This window comes from Aquila chrysaetos, chromosome 26 (genome assembly GCF_900496995.4).
Source record: "Aquila chrysaetos chrysaetos chromosome 26, bAquChr1.4, whole genome shotgun sequence".
Taxonomy (NCBI): Eukaryota; Metazoa; Chordata; class Aves; order Accipitriformes; family Accipitridae; genus Aquila; species Aquila chrysaetos.
In genome coordinates, this window is record NC_044029.1 from 5,462,784 (window position 1) to 5,489,897 (window position 27,114).

General features: G+C 41.4%; 1 long non-coding RNA gene across 9 annotated transcripts in view; it reads right to left on the bottom strand.

Moving 5' to 3' along the window:
* The window catches only part of LOC115336319, a 55,640-nt gene extending 31,278 nt beyond the window's left edge, over positions 1-24,362 (bottom strand). For 8 of the 9 annotated variants that reach the window (XR_003921704.1, XR_003921703.1, XR_003921700.1 and 5 more), the window contains exon 1: positions 24,031-24,362. This is a non-coding gene — a long non-coding RNA (uncharacterized LOC115336319). Of the gene's footprint in view, positions 1-10,137; positions 10,289-24,030 lie in introns of all 9 variants that reach the window. The other variant, XR_003921701.1, reaches the window with a different exon arrangement.
* Between the last annotated feature and the right edge of the window lie 2,752 nt (positions 24,363-27,114).

Here is a 27,114-nt window from a genome sequence, read left to right on the forward strand (position 1 = left end):
TCTTCTACGAGCGCTATGCCACTTGCCTTGCAGCAAGAGAACTTGGGGTACGCTGTTTGTGGGGGACAGGAAAGGTCCACGCAGCTCCGCTCTAAGCAAATGTTGCTCCTCCTTGGGGGACGCGTTCCCATTTTGCCGCTCCTGGGTGTTTCTTTGGTGGCAAAGGTGAGTCCTGAGCTGTGAAGTAGGCAACCCCAGGCAGTCACAGAGAAAAAAAGGGCTGCTGATAAACAGGGAAACCTGTTGAACCAGTACCTCAGGGAAAGTAAGAGATGCTATCATCAATGGCTCCCCAGGAAAAAAAGGAATCTGAAAATCGGGTTTTGGCAAATAAATATAGGCACAAATATTCTTAAAAGAGGTAAGTCTGTGTTATCGGACACCTTGAACTAAAAAATTCCTTCTCTGTAGGGCTTTGAGGACATAAATACCTCCAAGTAATCATTTTTCTACTTTTTTTTTTTGCAGACTCTTGGAAAGGGTCATCTTTCTTTGGCAAGATCTGACGAGCTCTCTGCAAAGCCAAACACTGAAAACTAAACTTTCAAAAGAAAACATTTCAATGAAAGACATGTAAGTTTTGACACTTAGTAAAAAACAGTTGGAAAGCAGCCAGCGTCTTATATCCTACCTAAGTCAAAATCCAAAGACAAAGTCTTTTTAATGTGATTTCAGGAATGCGACTCAGATTGCTCTGAGACCTCGATCTGAGGCCATCAGGCCCCGTACAAAATGCACTTGTCATTTTCTTAACAGACCTAGAGTGTGCTGTTCCTTCCTATAATGGCTCAAACATTTACCAAGGCAGAGGAAAAATCTGAGTTTGGTTCTCTGTTATCCTAACGATTTTTCCTGCTCAAAACATTACGGTATGGGGAAGGGTGATCCTATCTGTTGAAACTGTGAGTGCGAGAGAGAACAGGGCTCTGCAATCTGGTGTGGAAGGGCAGGAGTGGACAAAAGGGATCCTGGCTTCCTGTCCCCACTGCATAAATTTAACCTGCAAGAATTGATCTGAGAAAACACCGTCTCTATTCCATGTGTTTAAAGGAAGAACTTATGATCCTACTTTCAGGGGCAGATCTGGGAGACCGGCTTAAATCGGTAGAATCGCTTTGCTTCAGCATTTAGCAAGGAGCTAAGTGCGCTAGAGGAGACAAGATTTAGGACACATCATTCTTCTCATCTAGCTCTAGGCTGTGCCTACCTTTCTCCTACAGAAGTACTCAGGTTGTCTCCAAACCCAGCTGGCGCTCTGCGTTAGGAGGTCAAGGTACACCAGTGTCCACAGCCAGCAGCACACCGGGGAGCAAAATGTTTAATATCGCATCGGCTGCTGTGCCGAGTGCCCAGTTGTGCTCACTGGGGACCATGTGAAGCCAGGGAAGCCTCGAGCTTCCAGACCTAAAGCTGTGGCAAGGCGTTTGCTGCAGCCCGTGGTGATTTAGGGCAGGGATCTGAATTCTACCCCTGGGACCAGGAACATAAAGTAGGTTGTATTTGGTTAACATGGTGGGATAGAAGTCCCTCTGTAATGGTGTGACGACTGGTTTCTAGTCTTAGTGAGGTTTGAAAATGTTCAACTAAATATATCTATAAGAAACTGGCAATGAAAACTGAAAACTGAGTTAGTTGCTAAAAAAGACACCAACAAGAAAAAGCAAAAATAAGATTTGGGGCTTATACAAAAAGAGCTGTCTTTTTGACAAAAAGAGATTCCCTCATACGTGTTACAAATTGTTTGCCTAGATTATTTTTGCAATCCAAACAAGAACCCAACTGAATTTCAGAGGACTTTAACGCTGGCTTGCTCAAGGAAGGCTGCAAAATTGTTCGGGTTACGAAACATAAAGCACAGCTTTGAAAAATCTGCAACGGCTGATACGGTAAGAATTCCCTCTCTCGGAGAGATCTCTGAATTCAGCATGAGGAAGCCAGGAAAATCACTCACACTTCAATTCACTTTAATTCCCTTAACAGGATAGACCAGTAGATGCAGAAAAATAGTGAAAGACACCATTAAAACTAGGCTTATTTTGAAAACTGGATTGGAAAGGACCCCATGTACTTTGGCACTGGAAACGGTTACTTCTCTGAATTGCAATGGCTGGGATTCATATCTCTGGAGAGGGTTGGGACATCAGTGGAGAGAAGCCGACCCTTTCTGCCTCTGCTTACCTGCGAGCCCGCTAGCCCTGCTCCTGAAACAAAGATGCTAAATCTTTGTTGTTCTTTTTTCTTCTTTTCGCTTAATTGCTCTCTGGGCTGTTTTCTTAGACTCTCAGTTTAAACAACCAATCATTAATTTGATTTCTTTGGAAGAAGAAATCCAAAAATATCAAAAGCGGTGCACTTTAAATAATGACTCAAGCATGGCATTCTTAATTCCTGTGAGAGCCAGGGAGATTATTCAATACATTTCAGGCAAAACAAAATGTCACTTTCACCACCAATCTGAAAATCTAAGTAAGTCAAGTGAAAAAAAAATGAATCAAAAGGAACAAAATTTCTTTTGTTGCCTCAGGATACTTGATAATAAGCATCCTATGAGGGATACGTAGAGATTTGTAATAATGATCCAGGAGCCTGTCTTGTGCTCATTTCGTACATGAACAGGACCATGGAAGTTAATGGATCTAACCATCAGGAGTAAAGGTCTGCAGGATCAGGCACCTGGTCAGCAGTATTTACTTCTGCTCTTTCTGGAGTGTACAGGATTTTGGAGGGGCTGGGGTGCGCAGAGGAGGAAAATACCATGGCAGAAAATACCATAGGACTGGTAAGGTCATCTAAATAAATCATAACTAATGAGGCATCTGCCATTAAAAATAAATCATCATCATTTTGTCACTATCCAATTTCCCATTAAATTAGTTTCCAGATATGACGTCAGGTCCAATCTTTTCCTATAAGCATTGATGCTTTATTATTGTAAAATGGGAGCACTGGAAGGATGAAAATGCTCAATGTGCATTAGTAATCAGATTCAGTAATCAGGCTGTTTGGAAACGTGTTCCTCTTGCTGTGTTCCCATTCCTGCTGGCATTTCTGATATACAAAATATAAACTAAACAACTAACTCCTACTTGTGCACATTTGGCAAGGTAGTGTATTCTTCACATAAGTAATTATTGCTTGATTTTTTTTGAACTTGTACACATTATTAGTAGAAAAATAATACTGTGACAAAGACTGTCAATCCAAGAATTTCAGAGCAATCTAACAATTTTATCTTAATTAAAATGTTTCCCTGGAGAGAGTCATTTTCCCTCAAAACACTGCTCAGATGTGCTGGATGACATTATCTTCCTAATAATAATTTAAGAAAATGCTGTCAGTATCATTGTCTAACCAGTTAATCTACTTTGCCTGTTCCCCTGTGTCCTTATTGCAGGTTTCTTATTTCATTTGGAATTACGTTTCACTGAACTATAGCAAACAGTTACATAAAAGGTAATAATTCAGTTTGATCAGTTGCCGGTGTTTGTATAACCAGCATACTAATGGTTCTCTTTCTCTGTAGCAGGGTAGGCTCACTTACAAAAAGAATTCTTCCAGATTTAAACCAGTTGTAACAGAGAACAGAACTTGGCTCATCATATAGTTAGCATATACCTATGTAGTTAAGAGTGTAATTGCTAACATGTGACAGTTGCACCAACAGTGGGCACGTTAAATGAGATAAAGGGCATTGCTTGATTAACTGCACTGGGAACTGTCATAATAGATGGATGGTTGAAGGAGTGCTGCTGTCAGGACTCCCTGGCACTCCCTCTCCGAAATTACTAGTTTCAAAAGTCAGCCATGGACAGCATGCAGTTGTGAGCCCCATAGTTTGTCACAAGATAGGAAGAGTTCCCCAGATAAGAGGAAGCTCAACGGGGCTGGTACAGGCCAGGAAACACTGGGTTACAGTTTGGTTGTGACTGGTTTCCATTGCCTCATAAATCTGCAGCTTCAGCAGTGCCTGAATTTTCCATTTGAGGGGAAATGGATTTGCATCATACCTTACCCGCAAAGGGTGATAACCTAACTGAGCAAATGGCTTTTGCAACTTCAGCGGAGCTGCTCACAGACGGGGCTCCTAAACCTTGCTGTACTCTTCCAGTCTGATTCACAGTTGTTTGTGGTCTTTTAAGAAATACCTTTGTTAATAGTCCTCGAGCCCATAGCCATCAGCCATCTGTACTTTAACCCCCAGGGACAGTCCAGCCCAAGCCCGATGAACTTCCAGGGATGAAGCTGATCGCTTACTTTCTTGTCTGTTTGTCTTACATCTTGGTCAGCATCTAAAAACACATCCTGGCTTTACACTCAGGAAAGCTCAAGCAGTTTGCCAACTGCAGTCCCACACTTCCTTCTCCCTGCGTTGTGATTTTCTGCAATTTCTCCATAGCATACAGGAGACGAGTTGCACACCCATCATTTTTCCAGAATACTTGGCTTGACACAGCATGTGGAAACCTTGAGTCTATTTTGGTGCTGCACTTGCAAAACATACAAGGCAATGTTGGAAGCTTTGGTGCAGGCTAAGTGATATCATGAAATCAGGGATTCATGTGACTTGGACTGATGAGAAATGACCCCTTAGTTGGGGCTAAACATCACTGAAGACAAAAATTTACACGGTAGTTTCTGCAATCCTGATCTTATAGTGTGACTGGGGCTTCCCCTTTGAGGTTACTTCTCCTTTGCATTTGCTCAGGTATGAAGACAAAATCTACATTGGCAAGAAAGCTTATGCTGTACTTTGCAAGAGGCATGTACGTCATTGCGTTGATAACACAACATGAAGCTGTTGCACACAGTGTGTCAACTAACTGCCTGGGAGAAGGGTAGGCTGTTCTACCCTGAAAGCAATTGTTACTGTGCAGCTTTAAGAGCCTTAAAACACAAGTGTTATGTAGCTGTTTAAATTAAGTTATTGAAAATCTTACCAAAAGGGTACACAAATAGCTTCACAAGAAGGAACTAAAACTTTAAATGAAATAAAAGGAGTGCAATTTATTCTGAACTAACACAGAGCAACTAAAAGCTAATCATGGTCCAGAGCATCAGAAGACCAACACAAACATTTCAGAATAACAACAAACTCCTCTTTCTTACAAACTTAACTTCTTTTCACTCCCAGTGATAGTTTAGGACAGGTCTACCTTGAGCTAGGTTGTCACAATATTGTGTTTTCAAATGTGTCTTCCACCTATAAGTGCTTATGTCAACAGGTACACAGAGACTCAAAGTGAGAAGCTCTGCTTTTCTTGGCTGAGGATACATTGAGGAATTTCTTGTCTGTATTGTGCAAAGGTCATTCCCAAAACAGGCTATTCCCATGGAACTAGCAATGTGGAGTTGATCAGGAGATGGAAATTCAGGCCCCTTGCCAATTTTGATATTTGAACAATTGCTTTCACCATAAACGAAGAGTCAGTATATTACAATTTTTCATTAAAAAAGTCTAAAATTTGTATTCAGAAAAGTCAACATATTTCGCTCTGTGTTGAGTCAGAGTTAAGCTGAATATATCTGAGATACTGAGGCACCTCAAGGAAGCTGTGCTTCAAATCCTGAATAGCTCTGTTCACCCATGAGTCAGGTTTCCTAGTTGGACAACTTTGTACGTATTCCAGGTTGGGCCATGGTTTTAGTGCAATGCACAGCCTCAGGGGAGACCATGTGGTGTCATGGGCCAGGGAGGACCATATCCCAGCCTAGTCCACGTGAGGCATCCTTGGCCTCATTGGCTTGGATTAACCGGTGGAAAGCAAATGTCTTGATTAGATTTTCAGAAATGGTATAACAAATATTTTCAGGAAATATTAGAAAGATGGGAAAAATACCATGTTCAGAAAAAACCCTGATCTGTTATTGAAATGCAAGTGCAAAGCAGTAACTGAAGTTGCTGGAGATGATACCTTCTACAGGCGCAGAAGACACCTAGCACAGCTCTGCAGTATCCATCTCTGTTACATGGACTGGGCCCAAGGGCTGAGGATTTACCCTCTAGTCCCTACCTCTTGTAACTGCTGATTTAGCCTGTATGAATGGAATTTTAGCCTTTTGTAAAGCAACGTTAGCGGCATTTCAAGGTTGCAGGTTGTTCAATGAGCCTGGTATATTGGTGGGAAAATAAATCAGTTTCTGTAAATAAGGAAGAATAAAGTACTTCCAAAATCTGTCTGTGGAATTTGGAGGATGACCCACTAAGTTTGACTCGCTTGTTTTATGGTGCTCCCAGGGGCTGTGTTTTGTTTAGAGTTTGGTATTAAGTAGTCTAATTGTGACTGTAGATGGGGGCTTTTTTCATTTGCATAATCTTCTCATGGGACTACAGCTGCTAATTTGGTGATTAATTATCCATATTACACACTGTTTATTTGACCATGCCTAGATTAATTTCTCTTTCCAAGCAAATCACATTTAGATATGAATTTGCATATCTTGATTACATTTTAATGCCTTGGCTATCATTGTTTCTTCCCTGGGTACCTCATCAGATTAGAGAAGAGTGCTCAAGCAGGGAATGATGGAATGTCTTAAATGACATTGTGTATCAGTGGACAGACCATGCACATGACTCCATGTTAATGGAAAATGTGTTCCTTTTACCATCAGGAAGGCTATGACACCTAGACTGCAGGTCCTTTGTGAGTTTTGTGGCATGATTACCTAACGAAATGTTTCAAGCCAGATATTTTAGCAAGGTAATATGAAGAAAATAATAATACGTGTTTACAAATTTAAAAGATACTGATGTTCATAGATTTTCATCTGCACTCCCGCTCTTCCAAAACTTTTCCGCCTTTATAGGACAAATAAACATATGTAAAGCTTCTCCCTCATTTAACAGTAAGAGTTAAGTCACAGGCATAGAATAAGTATTTTGAGAATAAGGTTCAGAATGCAACATGGCAAACTCTTGAATATATTCCAATAAAAAGCAGAAAGCCAATTTGTTCCTGACATGCTTTTCTTGCAAGTTTTTGCAAGAATTGCATTCTAACACAGCTGGAATCTGTGCAAACAACAGGAAAAACTGGATTAGTAAATTCATAAAAAACTTTCCAAGGATCACTGCAGTATTTCAACAGACAACTAGGAAATTCTCTTTATAAGGCAAGCTGCTTATTCTGAATACCTTCAAGTTTATGTATGCCTTGTATATTTGGAATTTTGTGTCTCTCTTTTCTTTCACAGCACATGCACTACAGAGGCACTACAGCTAGGTATAGCCTTAAAAATAGAACAATATTTATTGTAGGAAGCATGAATTTTTATAGTTCTTATGATTAAAAAGAGTGTTCTCTTATATACATTTGTCTATTTCATCATAGCAGTGTTCTGTACACAATATAAATTATAAAAGGCAATACGTCACTGTTGTAATGGTAATTAGTTCTATCATTTTTTCCTATAAGATGAAGACAAAAAAATACACTGAGATCTCCAAGCATGTGGTTACACACAGGCTTGCAGGGGAGGGGAGAGGAATATTATATACACTGACTTACAGAAATCATTAACACTAATTCTATTTGATCTTTTGTAAATGCTTTTCCAACGCTACATGTATCCAGGAAAAGAAAGCTAACAAGCAACATTATAATTGTTAAAATCCGATAACCCAAACATATTCCTATCTTTTGGAGGGGAGTTTTTTGTGTGTTCAGAGCATCTTATCACCATATGAAAGTCAATGGCTCCTATCCACAAAACATTTCAGGAAGTATGTCAAAATATTGGGAGCCTGACCCTAAAAACACCTCCCTGTTAAAATCAGTCTGATTATTCATATGAGTGAAGTTATTCACATGTGTTAGCATTTGCTGTAACAGACCCTTGACCTTTGGCTTTACGGGAAGACAACACAGTTGTCATGATTTCACAATATAAATAGACACTATTAAAAGACCTAGAGTAACGACATAGACTTACTGGGATTAAAAACAAAGCATCATAAATGTTTATGGATGTCACAAATAAAAGGGCAACTTCAAGTTCATGTGAGCTGTGCACATTTGTTGTTTGAAGTCCAAGTTCATGGGCTGCAGCCCTCCTCAAGAAATGCCTTGCCAACACATGTACGCATATTTCGGTATCAGTTTGATCCTCCTTTTAAAAACAAACTGTGTTTTGTTGCACAATGAAGATGAAAAACAAATTAAACCCGAATTAATACTCCCTAAGGAATGAAAACCAGCTTTGGAAATTGCATAGAAACTTTTAATTATTATTATATTGTAGCTTATAAAACTTTCAAAAGCCAAACTAACATTTAATAAAGAAGCGGGTAGGCAACTACATCACGAAGCCCCCAAACGCAATAAACAAAGCTGCTGGCAAACATGACGCCTTTCTCTGTTCCAAAATAGTGTTCTTTGTGTTACTGTCCTCAGTGAGGCATGAAGGGTTTGGATGACATTCTTGCCACATTGAAATCCATGGTAAAAACTATTGACTTTGAGCCAAAACCTCACCCTCTGTATTGAATTAAGAAGGGAGAAGGGGGGAGAAGACGACGACTGAACCGACCCACGGCACAGAATCGAGAGCGTGGGCTGCAGCCCCTGGCCGGTGGTGCTGGCTGGCCCCCAGGCTCGCCCCTGCTGAACGGGGGGTGACCTCGGTCCCCGCCGGCGCGGGCAGAGCCTTGCACAACCGCGGCAGCCGCTCCGCCCCTCGCTGGCATCGGCGCTCCGACCAGCAGCAACTTGTCTTTGCAAACGTGCTGAGCTAGCTTAGGAGAAGTAAACAGGGAGGAGGACCCTAATCAAGAGCTTTCCTGAACCTGCAAATACTTGGGAAATTGTGCTAGAGAAGGTCCTCAATCGGTCCAGCTGGAAGTCTCCCTCACGCCCCCAGATATATTTGGTTTGGTCCTGACTGTGGGATGCACAACGTGGGCGACGCAGTAACGCTTTGTACGGCTAGTGTACCTATTCCCCTTGTCTAGCTGACAAGAAACTTCCCCGAAGAACCTTGGTCGCATTCTTTCCCCACCTGGAAAGCACTGGGAGAGAAGTGTAATGATAGCTATGGAGTCACACTGGTTTATACCCAAAAGGGTCTGAGAGAAACTTAGATGAAAGTGTGTTTTTCTGTCTGCTTGAAGTCAAGAGGTGAGTTTTACTCCTTTTCCAGGTGTAACTCTCCAGATGGTCTGGCATCTTGAATATGGGCGAGCTATTCTTATGTGACAAATCTAGGAGGGAGTTCAGGAAGAAGGCAATGAAGAGAAAAGTCCATTGTTAAAGGGAAAAGTTGAAGAGGAAGAAAACCAGCAACAACAAAAATACTCTACCAAACAGCTCAAACATCTGCCTGAGTGAGATTTCCTGCATGGAGCCAGTGAATATTACTGTTTCTGGTGTTATAAATTCATAGAATGGTTTGGGTTGGAAGGGACCTTAAAGGTCACCTAGTTCCAACTCTCCTGCCCTGGGCAGGGAGACCTTCCACTAGAAGATTCCATTAACATAAACTGGGTGTGTATTTACTACTTGGACGTGTTCCTTAGTCTTATGTTTCTTCTGATAACAGAAAAGGAAAATTAAAGAAATGACTGTAAATGGAGGAAATTAGGAATGTGTTTCCAAATGTTCTGGAATTTTTCCGTAGTCCTTAGGGACTAGGTTGGAAGTCGTCCTCCTACTGTTTTGTTAAGACATGCAGGAAGTGTACCTGTATCTAATAAAGACACAAGGGTGCTAAATTTGGACCCAACTACTGCTCTTTACAAATCAGCACGATGATAAGCATTAAAAGTCAAAGGGACTTTGTCAAAACTCTTGCAAAAGCCTATTGTGCAATCTGTTGGGGTTTCTTCTCTTTACATTATGTATACTTCTCTTTGATTAGAAAATATGTCTCTATACCATTGTTCTGATTATACTCACATATAATATATAAACTCTTGTATCTATCTGTGAGCCCACTTCCAGCAAAATGTTCTAAAATATTTGATAGAAATCTTTAAAGTCTCCACATTCATGGTAAATGTCAATGTTGCATGAGAACAACCCATTGTTTGGTAGCTTCCACTCATTGCAGCTGTTCACAGCTTTTTGTAAGTTGTGGGTTCCTTCACTTTTCAAACTATAGCTCTATGTCTAATAAAGTGTTCCTTAAACTACTACATACCTTTATAACCCTTGGAAGCAGCTGTCACATGTATGTTAGCTCAGATGTATTTCAGCAATTTTCTCGTGGCAGTGGCTGTACTAGGGAACGGGAAATGTGTAAACACACATGGATGCCATCCTGCGTCAGAGTTCAGCTTCTTGCAGGCAACCTCAGAAGAGCCAACATTTGGCATGAATTAATCTTTTGAACAGTTATTCACAAGAGGCAAATGTTACCCTTCTCATTTCTGAGTGAAATTCCCAGCAAGAGGAAGATAATATATCTTTTAATTACATTTGTATATGACTCAATGTATTAAAATATGCACAGTTATTTAAAGCTAGCAAAACAGTAATTTTTTTTTATGACTAACATTTATGACTTGCATTCCTAAAAATCAAGTTGGTCATTACTAAAAGCATATTTACAGGATATTTCTGTATGAAATTTACAAAAGAAAACAAAGCTGGTTGGATGGTATAAAGAAATAAATATAGATTCTAATGAATAGCATCAGCAACATTGTTTTCTGTCTGCACTTGGGACAATGTCACTATAAAAAAACAAGAGCCTGGGAGATATATGGAGAAAAGCCCTTCAGAAAAATTGTCAAGGGAGTCAAAATTGAGTGCATGGGTTGTTCACCACAGGAGATTAAAAGGAACGTTTGCCTAAGAGTTGATACATGCCCGTAGGATTATTCAGCATCCTTCTTCATCTGCTCTCTCTTAATCAGGGTGAAATTAAATCTTCTGCTAATCAGTGTAAGATCCCGCTGGATCCTGAGTTATCAGCTGAGCAGTGAGCATGACCTAACCAGCCTCCCTAGGGAAGAAATTCTCCTTGGACTCTGCAGCCAAACTCCTCTTGACGGAAGCAGGGTCAGCGTTGCACTCGACCCAGTCTCCCCTGCCTTCCTTTGCTCCTCCTTCCTGACCAAGATGACGTGGAGCAGCACTGCGACCTCTTAACCGGTGATGGGAGCTAGCAGAAGACATGTGCGGGTACCGCGCCTTTCTCTCTGGCATCTTTCTAGCGCCTTTCTCTCACTTACGAAGTCACTTACCTGCAGAGAAGTGCCGCACTCTGGTGTACGCCACTGCTAATTCAGAAAACCCACATTCCTTTGAATTTACTGTTCCTTGAAAGCAAGCTCTTGGAGAACCTGCCATGGTCCATCAGCCTCACGGGCTTCCCCATGCAGGACGAGAGCTCTGGGCCGAGTGGGAAAGCCCAGGTTGGCTGGGTTGAGAGCCTTCCCCTCTCCCCTACCCTCGCTGCTGGCTCCTTGAGAGCTCCCACGGGAACGAAAAAGCCTCTCGCTGACCCTGCGCCTGGCCAAGGGGCTGGCTGGTGCCCCACGAGAAGCCAAGCTGCTCCCTTCACGGTGGAAACTGGGTGCCTTGGATGAGGCTCTGAGGCACCCGGCTGGCCGTGGAAGACACTCAGATGGGGCCAACCACCCAGAAGACTGAGACTACCCTGACACAGCAGGTCTTGGGTTCTACAGCGATGATGGTGAGAAGGGTTTTTAATCCCTCAGCTCCCCCTTCGCCCCAAACCTGGCAGTCTGGAGACAGCCTGAGAGCTGCAGCAAGCGGGTGATGAACGGCAGCTCGTGGCTCTATGCCTTTTAAATCCACACCTGCCTGCCCCGCAGGCAAGCTCCCTATGTTATCCTCCCACAAACAGTCCTGCTTTGGAAGAATTAAAGGTGGAGGAGCGGTGTGTGAATGTTTTTTAAAAGGCCACTGATAACCTGTGGGCCACAGGCATGAAAACACCGTACCTCCCACTGATGCAGGAATTACCCTATTCATTTTGTCAAAAGTTTCATACGCATTTCAAAGCTAGTGACATATCTCCCCTGAACTTGTGCTCTGCCAAATTAGCAAAGGTTTCTGCATAAGCATTCTGACCCTGATTCAGCAAGTAATTAAGCATCTACCTCAAGGCCGCCTAAATCAAGAACTTTGTGCTGATGGAAGAGCATTGTAAGTACCCGGGTTAATTTTAACCTACTGTACACATCAGCATTTCTTTCACACTTTCTCAAGCTTAAAGGACGTTAGTTTTTATCTTCTTGCTGCTTTCGCCAATTCGAAAGGTACTAAAATATTTCTCCAAAGAGCAGTATCATAAGGGGCACAAAGCATATCTTGGTATCTAGTTAGGTCCAAGTCTATAATTTAGCCAGTGAGGAGTTGATATCGTTTCTGTTAAAGCAGCCAGCAGAGGCAAAGGGAAATAAGTGTTCATATATATATAGTCATAACGCAGCCTAATCCAGCCTGGATGACCTGCATATTCTGTAAGCTGTATATAATCAGTGAAATTGGCTGTGATGTAAGAGATCCCCTGTTATGATAAACTAAGGAGCTATCGAAAGGCGGCCTTACGCATACACGCTAACTGTACAAGGGAAATTGTATATTAGAATTTGGGAACAAATGAAAACAAACAATTTACACCATAATAGAAGAGGTCAACAGAAGTTAGCAAGAGACAGAAAATTAATTTGATTTAAATATATAAATTGTATTATTGCATGAGCCGTACTAGAAGAGAAAAACAGACTTTCCTGATTGCTTTAAATAAGCAAATAATGTTTCTGTCCCATTCCCTGAAGTATACAAACACTGATAATGTAACTGGCATGGTGTCCTTATAAGTTTCTCTAAAACAATGCTGTGCTTCCAAAAAGGGATAGCCTCACTTCTTTAATGAAACAGATCACTGTACTGGCATAGAGAGATCCACTTACTTGGGAAGCCAGGCATGGTTTGCATTACAATTGCCTCACAATCCAAATTCTCCAAATTTAGAGGGCTTTAAACACTTAGTGCATTAGAATCATGTTTTGGTCAGAGATTTCAGAGCTGCATTTGGTGTTTCCTTAAGCTGCCTCGGCAATGTGTGTGCCAGGCCTGAGGGAGTGGGTTGTGTTGTTCACTACATTTTATTTATTACAGTAAATGCCTTAAGTTAGGCTGGTCAAAACCAGAACTGTTTTTTGGTTTTTTTGTTTTTTTGTTTGGTTTTTTTTTTTTTAATATAATTTGAAATAAATTGCTAGCTTTAGTGTTTTATTTCTTTAACCTTTCCTCTCTATTTTACATTTCAAATTTTTAATTTAATTGGAATCTGAAACAATATGAAGAAAATTCTCTTCAAAATAGGCTTTGGAAACATTTGTTTCCATGGGACAATAAACAGGAACCATCTTTCTACCTGCCCTAATAATTAACAGTCCTTGCTGGGTGAATCAATGTAAGTAAAATGGTTTTGCTGGTGTCAAGGCAGCCCCCTCCAATCCCACGACTAATGTTCCATGGGAAATTTACCTGCCTGGCCTTGAATAATCTGCTGTCCTGTTAGCTGGCAGATCCAGGCGTCAAGAATTTGGATTGTTTTGGTAATGCTAGATGAAACATCTTGGGGACACATCCAAAACACACTGAGCAACCTGGTCTAGGGGAAGGTGTCCCTGCCCATGGCAGGGGGGTGGAACTAGATGATCTTTAATGTCCCTTCCAACACAAACCATTCTATGATTAACAAAATATTCCGCTAAAATGTCCATTTATAACAGTCACCATGAAGTATGATAAATGGAGGGGATGATGCTATTTCCCTGCAATGCACCTGGAACCAAATCTTATTTTAAACTACAGTTATGTCTCATAGTATTATGCTATGTCATATAAATTGGATTTTCTGATCCTTTTTGCACATGCTTATGGAAAGTGTGCAGGGAGGAGGGTAAAGCATGGAAGGGCACCGTTGTGAGACAACCTTCTTTAGACAACCTTAGGATTCAATTTAATGGTCCCAGGAAAAAAAAATGGAGCCAGTATTTAATTACTGTGACTAAAATTATGTATTTCATCAGCTGTAAACAAAAGTAATCAGATTTGTTATGATGAAAAATGATGCAAATACTTACTTTTGATTTTGAGAATGCCAGAAAATTAGAGTCCTGTTACATTATGATTAATTGATTCAGAATGGTTCTTGTCGAGTAATTTTATGCTTAATGAGAGTCCATCCATTCAATTTGTTATCCATTCTCTTTTCATGGAAACGATAATGGTCTCAGGTGCAAATTTAAACTGTCTTTCATAAAATATAGATCTTTAGAAAAATAAATTATATCTCCAAGATTTATGAACACTCTTTAAAATAATGCAATTTCAAAGAATTCAGATTGATTTATAGGTTTCAAAAAGAAAAGGCTGTTCCAGTGAATTCATATTTTTGCCTACCTGCAGGAACCAGAAAAAATAATCAGAATCACCTGTTAAGAACTGCATGGTATACAGGTAATATCTCTGTAAGTCTGTATGCCAGCCTGAAATATGTCACACAGATACACAGTACCCATACTGTGCCCTGTTTCTGGCAGCTAATCAGGAAACTATTACTAGTTAGTGATTAATTAAGGGAGGTACACCTGAAGTCATTATGACCGGTGGGTATTGGCAGGAATCATGTTTATTTTTTGCAAATTTCATCTTGTCAAGCTGCATCAGGACACAAGCTGTCATATTAGCTTATCCTTTACGACAGCTGATACGATCACACTATGACACAATGCACACCGAACAGTGACATGCAATATACCGAAATATGACAGCAAAGGTAGACCCCGTGAAAAAAAATACACGTTTCTCCAAAAATGAACATGAAAACACACTGGACAAAATGTCTGCCTGTAATCAGTAATTTTCATTAAACAGAAATGCCTTGTCCTCCTCACATCACATGAACAGGATTGCAGCTGAATCTCCTGTTACAATTAACGTGAGCGGAGGATCCAGACGAACTGCCAGTACGATGCCGGCTGCACCAAGGGAACAGACTACAGGTCTGTGGAGGTGCAGTTCTATAGCAAATAAAGTTTATGATTTCAAATATGCTGAATGAGTCTTTGTTCTTTCCACAACGCTGAGAATAGATAGAAATGGCAGGACTTGGTGAGTTCCTTGAAACCGTACTTAATCCATAACTTTTGAGCTACACTTGTACACAGCCGCTCTGGAATTTGGGCAACTAGCTCAGTAGCTCCCAGGCTACTCAAAGAGACATTGTCCTGCTCTTGCAAACTCGGCTCTGTCTTTTCCCTCTCATGACTACGGAGGGGACAACACTGGAGCAGGAGGGGATGCGATCCTGGCAAACTTTGGCCGGGGATGCAAATACACGTAGCCCCTAAGTTGCTCAGCTCTCGCTGTGATTCCTTTTGCCTTGTGCATAATTTGGTCTTGCTGGCGTATGAGAACTGATGTAATATGCAAAATTTACTTCACCTTGTTTATCGACGCCTATGGCAGTCTAAGGCTTGCAGCGATCAGACTGGTACGCTTCTGTTCCTGGCCCACCCTGGGAGCCCCCGCAGAGCGCTTTCTTAGGCACCCATCTGCACTCCCTCTTGCCAAACTCCGCTCCGTGCAAGTAAAGTTGCTTGAAATGCATAATTTTTCATTGTGATATGTGTGATTACTATTGTTTACGGCTGATGAAATGCATAATTTTATTCACACTAATCAAACACGGGCTCAATTCTTTTCTGGGAGCCATTAAGCTGAATCCAAAGCTGTTTAAAGGAGGTCATCTTGCAGCAGTGCCTGTCACACTTGTTTGTCACAGCCGGGGCGGAACCTTTTCAGAAGTGGCTTAACTGTGCCTGTGCTTCCACCCCGCCACGTGGGTGCGTTCCTCCTCTCGGCCCTGCTGAGCCGCAGTCCCTTGCTAGGAGAAGGAAGGGCTTGTTTACCCCATTCTTGCTCCTTTCTCCAGCCTCGGTGTGAAGAGGTGCAAACACATCCCCACAGCCTTGACTTTCTGGGGGCAGCAGCAATGTGATCCCTTCTTCCCCTCCCGTCGGCCAACACGCTCTGCTACGCTGTGCCTAGGGCGTGCTTACCATAGCTAAGAAATCCTCCTCCAGCAGATCGATTTTTGCAAATGGAATCATCCCGTGGCAGATGGAAATGATATGTTCAAAACAGCATCCCACCCCCACTGGTAAATGATCCTCTTACATGTGCGAATTCATTATCTCTGTAGGGGCAATACAGAATTGAGCCATGACATAATCCAAGGTTATCTTTCAGGAGGAGATGAAGCTGCCTGGCATAATGCATTGATTGATGAAGATAGAGTGTTGACAAATGGATATATGATCTGCTCAAATTAAAAGAAAATGCACTTCACAGGGTGAAACAACATTTAGACAGCATTAAGGATGAGACAGAAACCAACAAGTCAGGAAATTCTGCAGCGAAAAGCGTGTCCTATCTGTGACTTTTCTGGCTTTTGTAAGTTTACGCACAAATGTAATCACTCAGCTACAGTTATCATGTGTGTCCTCATTTTTTCATTTGTGACACAGTATTTTACAAAACATCTTTTTAGCATCAACTACGTAAAATCATTCCTTTTTGTAAATACAACACAATGCATTTAACATACTCTTGACTCGCACAATATGTACCTGTAGGTGTTTTTTGATGTATCTAATAATATTTTGATGTTAAGTCATTACAGAAAACAAGAAAAAAATAGGAATGTCTTTTGCAGAAGATAACTCTGCATAATATTTTGATAACCAAATGTGCTTATTTTGTTAAGCACTTTGTATGTACGTAGATCACACAGTCACCATGCCAGTCTACCCACAGAAACAGTGTTTTGGTTTCAGAGGACCCATTATCGTATAAATTGTTTATGGTTCACATAGTGTACAAAATGTTTTAAATGGAAATTTATAGCTTTAAATTAAGTGTGAAATTTTAAAAAGGGCAACATGTACTTATTCTGTATCTAATCTTTCTAACAGTCTCAGTAGTTGCATGCACTCTCTCACACACAAGGCACACAAACATTCCTTTTTATCTTTATCGTGGTTGTAATTTTTTCAAGAGCAAAAAATCCCCAAACTGAAAGCCTAGCATTGGCACTGCTCCAGCCGTGAAGGCTGAATCGGACGCTCATGTCAGCTGCACATCTGGCCTCTGCCAGGCAGCTCCAGCTTTAGCCTGCAGACCTTGCTGGAGTGGCCACAGCCTCACCCAGTCCCTACTCGGGCTTTTTGCTATCGTTTCCTGAAACAACATCCAGCGCCAGCAGGGATTGCGGATGCTCCAAACTGAGCGGGCCGGAGAACTGACCTTTGATGGTTGTTCTAACAGTGCCCATGGACATCGCTTTGGAGTATTGACTTGGTCTCTTTCGCTGTATTTTTAAACTACATGGTGTCATGCGATAATATTACTGCACCCAGAGGCAAAGGCAAGACTCTGGGCTTGTTTCCGCACCCCCTTCTGAGACTGCTGTTGGACAGAAGAGTAGGATTCCCAGCAATACAAAGACATTTCACAGCAGAATTCCAGTAACTGAAGTTTCAGAATGCATTGGATGTGTTTGCATATGAGGTATTGCATTTTCCCTGTGAAGAACTGCATCTTGTTTCCCCTATTTTTATCCCCTGGACTTGTGCTGAATCTAAACTGCATTAGATATCCAGCTCCCTTTAAATTAGGTCAAAGATATCCCATCTCAGGCCTTGGAAGACTTCACAGGTCAGGGAAGAAGGCCCTCACCCAAGTCAGTTATGCCTGGGCATGTTAAATAAAGCCTGGCCAGCCAGAGAAAATAGTGCTGGAACAAATGGCTGATATCTCTGAATACATATTTGCCAATGACGAAGCAGCTGAATTGTAGCAGATTAGAGTTTTTTTTCTATCCATCCTGACATTTGTTGCCTTAGGTGTTTCAAGTCAAAATTTCCTAGCTCTCAAAAAACAGGTCCTTGAATGTATATACTTCTGCACACTCTTCGATGTTGGTAAAATGGATTTTATGATCGAAAAATGTAGCTATTTGTGCTGGTTTTGGCTGGGGTAGTTAATTTTCTTCACAGTAGCTAGTATGGGGCTATGTTTTGGATTTGTGCTGAGAACAGTGCTGATAACCCAGGGATGTTTTCGTTTCTGCTGAGCCGTGCTCACACAGCGCCAAGGGCTTTTCTGCTTCTCCCCCCACCAGCGAGGGGGGCACAAGGAGTCGGGAGGGGACAGAGCCGGGACAGCTGACCCCAGCTGAGCCGAGGGAGATTCCAGCCCATAGGACGTCATGGGGGAAGACGAAGGAAGGGGGGACGTTGGGAGTGACGGCGTTTGTCTTCCCAAGTGACGGCTTTGCGTGCTGGAGCCCTGCTGTCCTGGAGATGGCTGAACGCCTGCCTGCCCGTGGGAAGTGGAGAATGAATTCCTTGGTTTGCTTTGCTCGCATGCACAGCTTTTGCTTTACCTGTTCAGCTGTCTTTATCTCAGCCTACGAGTTTTCTCACTTTTAGTCTTCCAACTCTCTTGCCCGTACAACCAGGGGGGAGTGAGCGAGCGGCTGTGTGGGGCTGAGTTGCTGGTTTGGGTTAAACCATGACACAATTATAATAATAATTATTATTAACACTATTATTATTACTATTTTTGTTCATCCTTATAAAAGCATCTAAGGATTTAATGTTGGCAAAAAAGTGGCTGCTTCTAAGTGTGTACGTCTATTGTGTTAACAACCTTTCTGTCTGCTCTTAGTGTGTTTAGCAGCATTTTTTACTTTGAATTGACAACTTTAACACTTTCATGAATAATAACAACAACAATAATAATAAAAATTAAAATCTTTTTGTTTACTCCAGTGTATAAGTCAGTGCAATCAAATTCCAAGTGGAGCACAAGATACTTAAGGCTGACCCTATTCTTCTTGATAGAGTTAGGGTCCTGTTAGAGTTACGGGACATTTATTTTAATTCATTCCCTCAAGGATGTAGATACACCCTTGAAAAAGGTTCCAAAATTATATTGACCTATACAGTACTTTGTTCTAAGGGACATATTCTGAATCTGCTTCTTGTGCTCTTTCATATTGAAAATGTGTTAATGCATTGAAATTGCTGCAGGAAAAATGCACTTAAACCTAAAGGTGACATTGAGCAGCAAGACAAAAAGTAAAAGTGGATTTGAAGTGACAGGCAAAGCTAGAATAGCAAATATGTTGTTCCGATACTGGTATTTAATGTATGACCATTACTTGCATAAGTGATGATTCAGCAGGAAGACTTTAACCACGGTTGGAGCCCCATGACACCAAGTGCCACATTGCATGGACATAAAGCACAGCCCTTGCCTCAAACAGTGTTCCAGCTTACAAGCAAAAGTAGAGTGGAAGGAAGAGTGGAAGGAAAACCAAGCCAGGACTAGTACACTCCATCCTAACTCCATTTCTTACGGCTACTGCCCCACGAAATTAGTTTGACAAATCCATGTATGTCAGCTGTCTCCTTGATTTTGTTTGGTTCTGCCTTTGAATTCAAAGTTAGCAAACTTTCAAGATGCCTAGCTTATGTCTGAAAATAACACTCTTAGCTAGATTTTTAAAAATATCTTTTACTCGCTGAATTTTTCAGAGAAGTTAAGCACCTAGCTCCCATCATTTCCAAGGGAGGGAGGCTTCAGAGCCCTTTCAGAAGGATCACCTTGATGTTTGCAGTGCTGACTGCTGTAGCAATTACATTATTTAAAAGAAGGCAGAAAACTGCATATACTGAAATGATCACTGGAACGTGCCCTGGCACAACTGTCTACTGCCAACTTCAGCAAATCGGAGACACCACACTGCAACACTACCACAATACCTGGTGATGATCTTCCCAGCTTCGATTTGGACCCTGGGGTGGAGTTTATACAAACTAACTACAGATGTTGAAAACCTACAGTCCTCAATAAGCCAGCCATGGAAAATGAATTGTGGAAAAGATGCACTTAGGGGTATATTCCGTCTCACCCAAAAGCAGAAGTCCAAAATAGGTCAGGTGAGTTTCCATTTTACAGCAAGCTCTATCTGCATCTCAAAATCAGTTACTCCTTTTGGAAAACTACTCCAGACTACCACTCCTGTGAACATTAACCCAAGCTTGCTACCCACTGGGTGACAAGAGTGCCTGAGTCTCCCTAGTGAATCTAGTGCAAAGGGATTTAGATCATGCAAGTGCCAATTTAATAATGATCCTATAAATAGACTGTGCATTACTCACTTGAAGCAATTCAGTACAGAAACACAAATCTAGGTCAGCAGTATCTTAGATGAACTGTACCATTCTTGAAACATAAAGCTTCATTTCTCAGCTAATGAACAGTACGTTGTTTGTTGGTTTTTTTGGGTTTTTTTTAATAATTGGCAAAATACTCATAATTGTCCCCTTTTTAGATACATAATACACACCTTGTGACTGCTATGAACTAGAAGACCGCTCCTAAGGAGTGAAGGGGAAAATCAGCAGCGCACTGGTTTCAAACTTCTTCTCCAGTTGCATGCTAATAATGTATGTGTCACTGCCTTCACATATTCACCATGGAGAATAAAGGTAATTAACAACTACTTATGCCAGAGATATTTGTAGCTATAAAGAGGATATTGTGACCAGTATGGGGTAATGAGATCTGTGCTACTAATGTGCAGAATTTTAACAAAGCACGAGGCTTATCAAATCCAGGTATATTTTGGGCAAGAGGACAAAGGGCCAGAATCAGCCAGGATGTTTTGGCTTTTAGGATTTTGCAGGACAGGATTTGGCTGCTGTCATGGCGAGGGGGGCTCTGCAGCTACATGTGAGTAGGCGGCACTATTAGGCGAGGGAGCTACAGGCACCCTTCTGCCCTGTTGTCCCATTATTGGTCTCTGTGACACCTAGTTTTTACTGTTCTGGCATCAGTGGAGAACGGAGAATTGTACCTAGGCTCCCAATGTGCTCAGTGGCCCTATGGAAATGGGACTCAGAGGAGACCCTGTGAGTCCCAGAGCAGGAAGATGCCTTGAGCTACCCAAGAGGAACTAAGCTGAGGCTTATGCCCGATGTTACAAGGAGGCTCCGGAGTCTCAAACGTGCCCCCCATGGGGCAAGGATGCCTTGCTCCTGGTTCACAGGCTGCAGTCCATTCGGATACCCAGCCTGGAGGAGTTTCCCAAGAACAGGTACCTACCAGCGGGTAGTTACTCTTTTGAGTAACTGAGCCAGGTTCACTCATTCTGTTTTCAAACAGGGGCAGAGGAATAGCATTCATGCTATTCAAACACCATCTTATTTGTGTTACAGTCCTGGGGGAAGGTATCAGAAGCAGGTGTTTCCCTTTCAAGCATAATGCTCTAACTGCCCTCTTCATTGGTTTGCCAGCTCACTGATTAGGACACTCACCTGAAATATTTGGAAAAGAGGCTTAAATCTCCTGCTCAAACATAAGAGTGTAAACCTGGTATATCCATTTGCTGGGAAGATAATTTAACAATACCACCACTAGACAGAAAATGATCATCACCACCCTCTTCTTTGGGTATGTCTTAAAGGCAAGGGGAACCAGAGCTTCATTTTGGCAAGGAATCCTGCCCAGAGGTCTTCAGGTCACCCCAACAGCATTTCCAGGATGGAGGAGCTGGCCGTGGACTACCCAGGTCCCACACCCTGGCTGGATTAGAATAGACCTAGCCACACTGTGGGTGTTTGTGGGTGCCAAGAGATCCAGTTGCATCCACCTGGAAAAATGTCTCAGCACTTCAGGCAAACACAAAAGCAGACGCAAATAAGTGGGGCTTTTCGAGACTGCAGTTTTGGACTGGTGCAGAATTACAGCACGTTTTACATTTGGCTCAAAGTCAACAAACAACATGTTAATTCCTGATTTGTATCCCATTATAGCAAGCTCCCAGCAACAAAATTCTCACTAGCTTTAACTAGAAAAGGCTACAGCTCTCGATATTGTTGCTTATTTCAGCGCAGTAACACCACAGATGACCTTGCCTCATAATCTCAGACAGGGGAAACAACACATTTATGCTGAGGCACCAATAGCAGAAGTGTCTACTGGACAGGCCAATATTTACCAAACCAGGCTTGCTTAAAGCATAAATAAATGACAAATAAAATCAACGGAACCCTTTGTTGTGTAAAACTGGAACAGAAAAGAAAGCAGCCCAATTGATCACTGTTATATTCGGTCTCTCTGGAGTCATTGCCTCCTCTCTGGAGCCTGAGGAAAAAAAGAAAAACCCTATCAAAACTGGAGTTGCATAATGCCCTTCGGGTGACGTTGCTTACAAGGAAAGATATGAATCACTGTTGTTTTACTACCTGTGAGTTGCACCATTGGCTTTAAAACCTTGTAGAACAGTTAAATAACGCTCTTTTGTTTTTGAAAAAACCCTAAACTAACATAGAGCTAACATCTTTTTATTGTGTGACAAAAGAAGCGAAGAAAGATAAATAAAAAGGAAAGCGGAAGAATGTGAATTTGAAGAAACAGGTAGGAAGAAATAGTTGATATTCCTGAAAGAGTGCTCATAAAGGATAAAGGTAGGAATGAGGTTTTTTTCTTTTGTTTATTGGCATGATCCCATGAAAAAGAAGGACTCAAAATAGTACTGGCCTATCTTTAGAGACATCTATTTCATTTTGCCTTCTATGGAAAAGCTGAACAGAAGGGGAGGATCCTGGCTGCTGGCATTGAAGCTGTTTCAGTCAGAGCAAAAGTGAATAAAAAGCACAGCTGCCAGAAATGATACATTGCTGGCTAAAGTGTAAAGTCCAAATATTCATTTTCTCATTAAAATGGGGCTTTATTGCTAGTGGATGCAAATAGGCTGGGAGGTTCATTTCTCCCTGTATGGAGAAACTAACAATGGAAAACATCATTCCGGTATCAAAGGCAACATAAATAAAGCAAAGGTTCAACCTCACCGCCACAGCGAGTGTGACGGTGCCGGTCCAGAGTTCACTGACACTGCACTGGGGCCAAACCTTGGAAAGGTCTCAGTAGATTCCCCTGCAGAAATGCTGTAAATGCAGAGGATTCCTCAGTAAAACAGATTAGTCACAATATTTTAAATGTCTTCATCGCTCAGGTTGGCAAAATTTACAGTAAACATACAGGTCATAGTCAGTATATGATTATCTGACTTTTTTTTTAAAAAAAAAAAAGCTTTTATAACTAAGTTAACCATCAAAGTGGGTGGTTGATACAAAATACAAACACAATAAAAAACCTGCTGCTGCTTAAATGGTCAAATTTGGCCAAGCTAGTTTAAGGTTAATCTCTGCTTTTAGTCTACAATAAGCCCCGCAGGGGTGATCTTTACACGGTTGTGAAATGAATTGCATGGCTGAACTATTGGCCTGCCCCACAGGGATTGTAGGCTAGGACTGCTCTTCCCATCAGCAACATCCAGTACGGGATGGAGGTGTCTCCGAGTTAAGCGCTTCTCTACCTCGCATTTAACAACCAGCTCCTAGCTGAGAATACAGAATTAGATGCCTGCAATCATTATAGAGGGAGAATTGGGTGACTCAGAATGGCAATCCAATCAAACCCACATATTGAGTTGCCTAGAGCTAGGAAATAAGAATAACTGTTCAGGCACAGACCTGAGCAGAACGTTTGAAAGCGTTCCTTTCTCTTGAGCGTATTCAGGCTTCATGAAACAGCTCCGCTTAGGGTCACCAGCACACCTTCTCCAGGTGGACTCCTAGAGAATTCCTCCGAAGAATCGCGTGCTTTCCCCGAGACGTCCTGCTGGCGGTAGCTCACTCCCCCGCACAGCTGGGTGCAGGCTACCACCAGACCCACGGGAGGACAGCATAGTCACGGGACACGCACCCCACGCTAACGCTGGAGACTTGCAGTTCAAGAGCCAAACCCCTTTCTTATAGTCAAAACTCACTCATACTGATCCTCAACAAAGATAAAGACAATAATAATATTACCTTGCCAGCTTGAAGCAAGTTACTGAAGTCTTAGTCTTTCATCAACTACCTGTCCTCCACCCACAGGCTAGATTACATTCTCTCCCTGTCATACCCACCTGGGGTTTGCATTCAGCTTTTCTCTTGCACCCTGTTTTCATCCTTTGGTTTCCTGCCTGGCATTTCAGCCACAGAGCCTGTCAGAGCGTCCGTCTTCTCTGAAAGATTTGCAGGTTTGGTCCCAGCAGAACAAACAGCAATGACGGCTTCACAGCCACAACTCGGCCACGGAGAACCTCATCTGGGGCCAGGACTTCACTGCTGGAGATATCCTGAGTATCAGTAACAAAAAGGTGATCCAAGCACCAGAGCACTTTGAGTCTAACTAGAGGCCAAAAAAAAGGGCAGGAAGGTACAAATGGAGCAAAACTGGTCATTGCAAGCAACGCTACCTGCCTGACCCTTGTGGATTAATTATCAACACGGAAACTAATTCGGGAACCCCCAAATAGCTCCTATTTCAGGTCCTTTATAATAAGGGTAAAGTTTAAGCTGGCCCAAAGCATTCTCAGGGTTTGTTGAGTCCCACAGATGTCCCTGACGAGGCTTGTTGGCCGTACTTCAAAGAGAAGCTACTGCTACCCTCCCGCAACCCAGCTCCCAAGTGACGGAGGCAGCTGGGCTTAGTTAAACAGTTACCAAGCAAAAGTCATCTTCTTGCTCTGCTGTGCAAAAGGTTGTTCTAAATATTATTTCCACTACTTATTTAACTCTACTAAAAGGGCAAAACATTCTCTTGAGAATAATTCTTTGGCTCAGCCAGTCAGTAAATAATGTGTTTTGAGTATTGCTGGCCTATCTTAAGTAAGATTTATTATCTAGGTCTTCATTCATTAAGTAGGTTTTGCTTTATTTTTATTTTTTTATGGAAAGTAATTAAATGTTTCTATAATTCATAGACTTACAAATAATTTATACAACAATATTACCTATTTTAAAGCCTACTTCATGGTATATAAAAATGTTTCCTCGTGCTTTTGGAGAGTTATAACAAGAAAATCAGTCTCATAGGAAGAATCCTCCACAGTGAAGACTAATTTAAAAGTTCTGTGTTGTGAAGACAGGCTTTTATTTATTTCAGTTTGATTTAAAGACTTTTAACAGATTGTTCCGTTCATCTTGTGTTTGTCCTAAGATGTGGATTTCACTCGATGAAAAATCCCAGCATGTACTATCCCAATTTTGGGTCAGCTTTCTTCATATCCAGATGGAGCAGAGTTCTGGCTAACAAGCTACATGTTCCTCACCTGGGATAATTTTTCAGCAATCCACAAGCACCAAAGAAACTGTGGATATTTATATGAGCAGAGGACCCTCATCTGTGTTTTTACTGATGGAGCATTTAAGCAAAACAAAGTATGAAAATGTTTATGCTTTACAGAAGACCTTGAATCCAGCTTTTCCCCTTGATAACATTTCTAGTCTTAACATAGAAAAAAACCCACCATCCTGAACTTTAACATAGACGGATGTTTGAATTAGTTGCTTCATGTATCACAGAATTTTATTTTAGGTGTCTCAGCTCCTATTTAGGTTTGGTTAAACTTAGCCACACACCGACACTAGGGGACATTACTCAAGTATTCAGAGCAAAAGCTATTTATTATCTCTTGGTGGATCAGAGTTACAATACTCAAAGAAACATTTTACAGGTTTGAGAGCAAGTTGAGGAAACGATGTACAGGTATGTAATCTCTCTATTTCCCTGTCCCTTCTGGGAAGGAAAGGAGGCAGTACGTGAAAGGAAAGTGCCTCCAAAAGGAGGGAAAAAAGGTCCAGAAAGGGGTAAAGTAATTGCTTAATATAATCTGTGTTATTCTATCACTGACCTCTTCCATTTCTCCATGCTTGCCTGTACTCCTTTGACTGCCAAATAGTAGCTGGTAATAGTAGCATGTTATTTACAGTTGATTAAAAGCACTAATATGTTCAGATATTATACTTTCTATTGACATTTACCCAGCAAAGAGCAGACTGGAGAATGACATAGTCCAAAAGCACTAACGCATGGTATTGATAAAAGTGCTGGAACGCACACTGAAAAATCAATCTATTGCTTTAGTGACTGATGCCTGCTTATTTTGCAGTTTTCACTGTCCGCAAATGTGCTAATTACATTAGTTATTGCTATGGTGCTTGAACAAGTTTGTGCTGAATGGGTTTGTGGCTTCATAAATCACCATCAAGCATTAAAAAAGCCTCACTCATATGAAGAAATCTGCAGTTCAAACAGAAAACATTTAAGAGTGAGAATTTGTCTTGATTTTTCCCACAGTTCCTGTAATGGATGCAGATCCTAATTAGGAGTGGAAGAATTGGGAAAACCACTGGCTCCCAAACACTGAAGCTCTCAAAAGTAGAAGGAACTGAAATCAGCACCACCAGAATCATCACACACCTGGTACCTGAACGCTGTATGTCAGGTCCCCCAAAATAATAAACCTGATATCAAACAGCATTGCTAAATACAATAGAAAGTACATTTGGGTGTCTGGCTCTTTCACTTCTGTTTCCCAAGGTGGGTTCACACTGAGTGAAGGCTGAGACTCTCACAGATCTGTGCCGTCACACATTTACAAGACTTGAAGATCAGAGACTTTTAAAGACCTACTTGTTATCACAAGATTCACAGTACAGTTATAAGCGTTAGCAACCTTGGATTCTTGCATTTTATTCACAGCTGAATAATTACTTTGCTCTGTGATTCTGAATAAGTCATTTCCTGTCCAGCAAAGGATGGAAGCTTTAATATTAAATATGGAATATCCAGGAGTGGTGATAAATTCAAAGTGACTCTGAAGAGTCATACCAAGCAAGTCCAAAAAAAAGAGTGAATGAGTCAGAAATTTTAACATCAGAGAAAATAACTCATTCAGATTTAGCCTAAAACATGGAAAAGTAATTTCTTTTAGTTAGATTTTTAGAATATACAAGTAAATATGTGCCATTTCATTTCCAGAATCCTGGACTAAGAGCCATTAAAGATGGAAACATGGAAAGGAATGAACATACAGCATTCAAAGAAAACAAATTGAATCCAATGAAAAAGTCCCAGTAAAGATGACACGAGGGAAAAAAGGAATAATGTGCAATTGATCAGAAAAGGAAAAGCAAAAAAGTGTACTGTAATTAAAGTGGCAAGG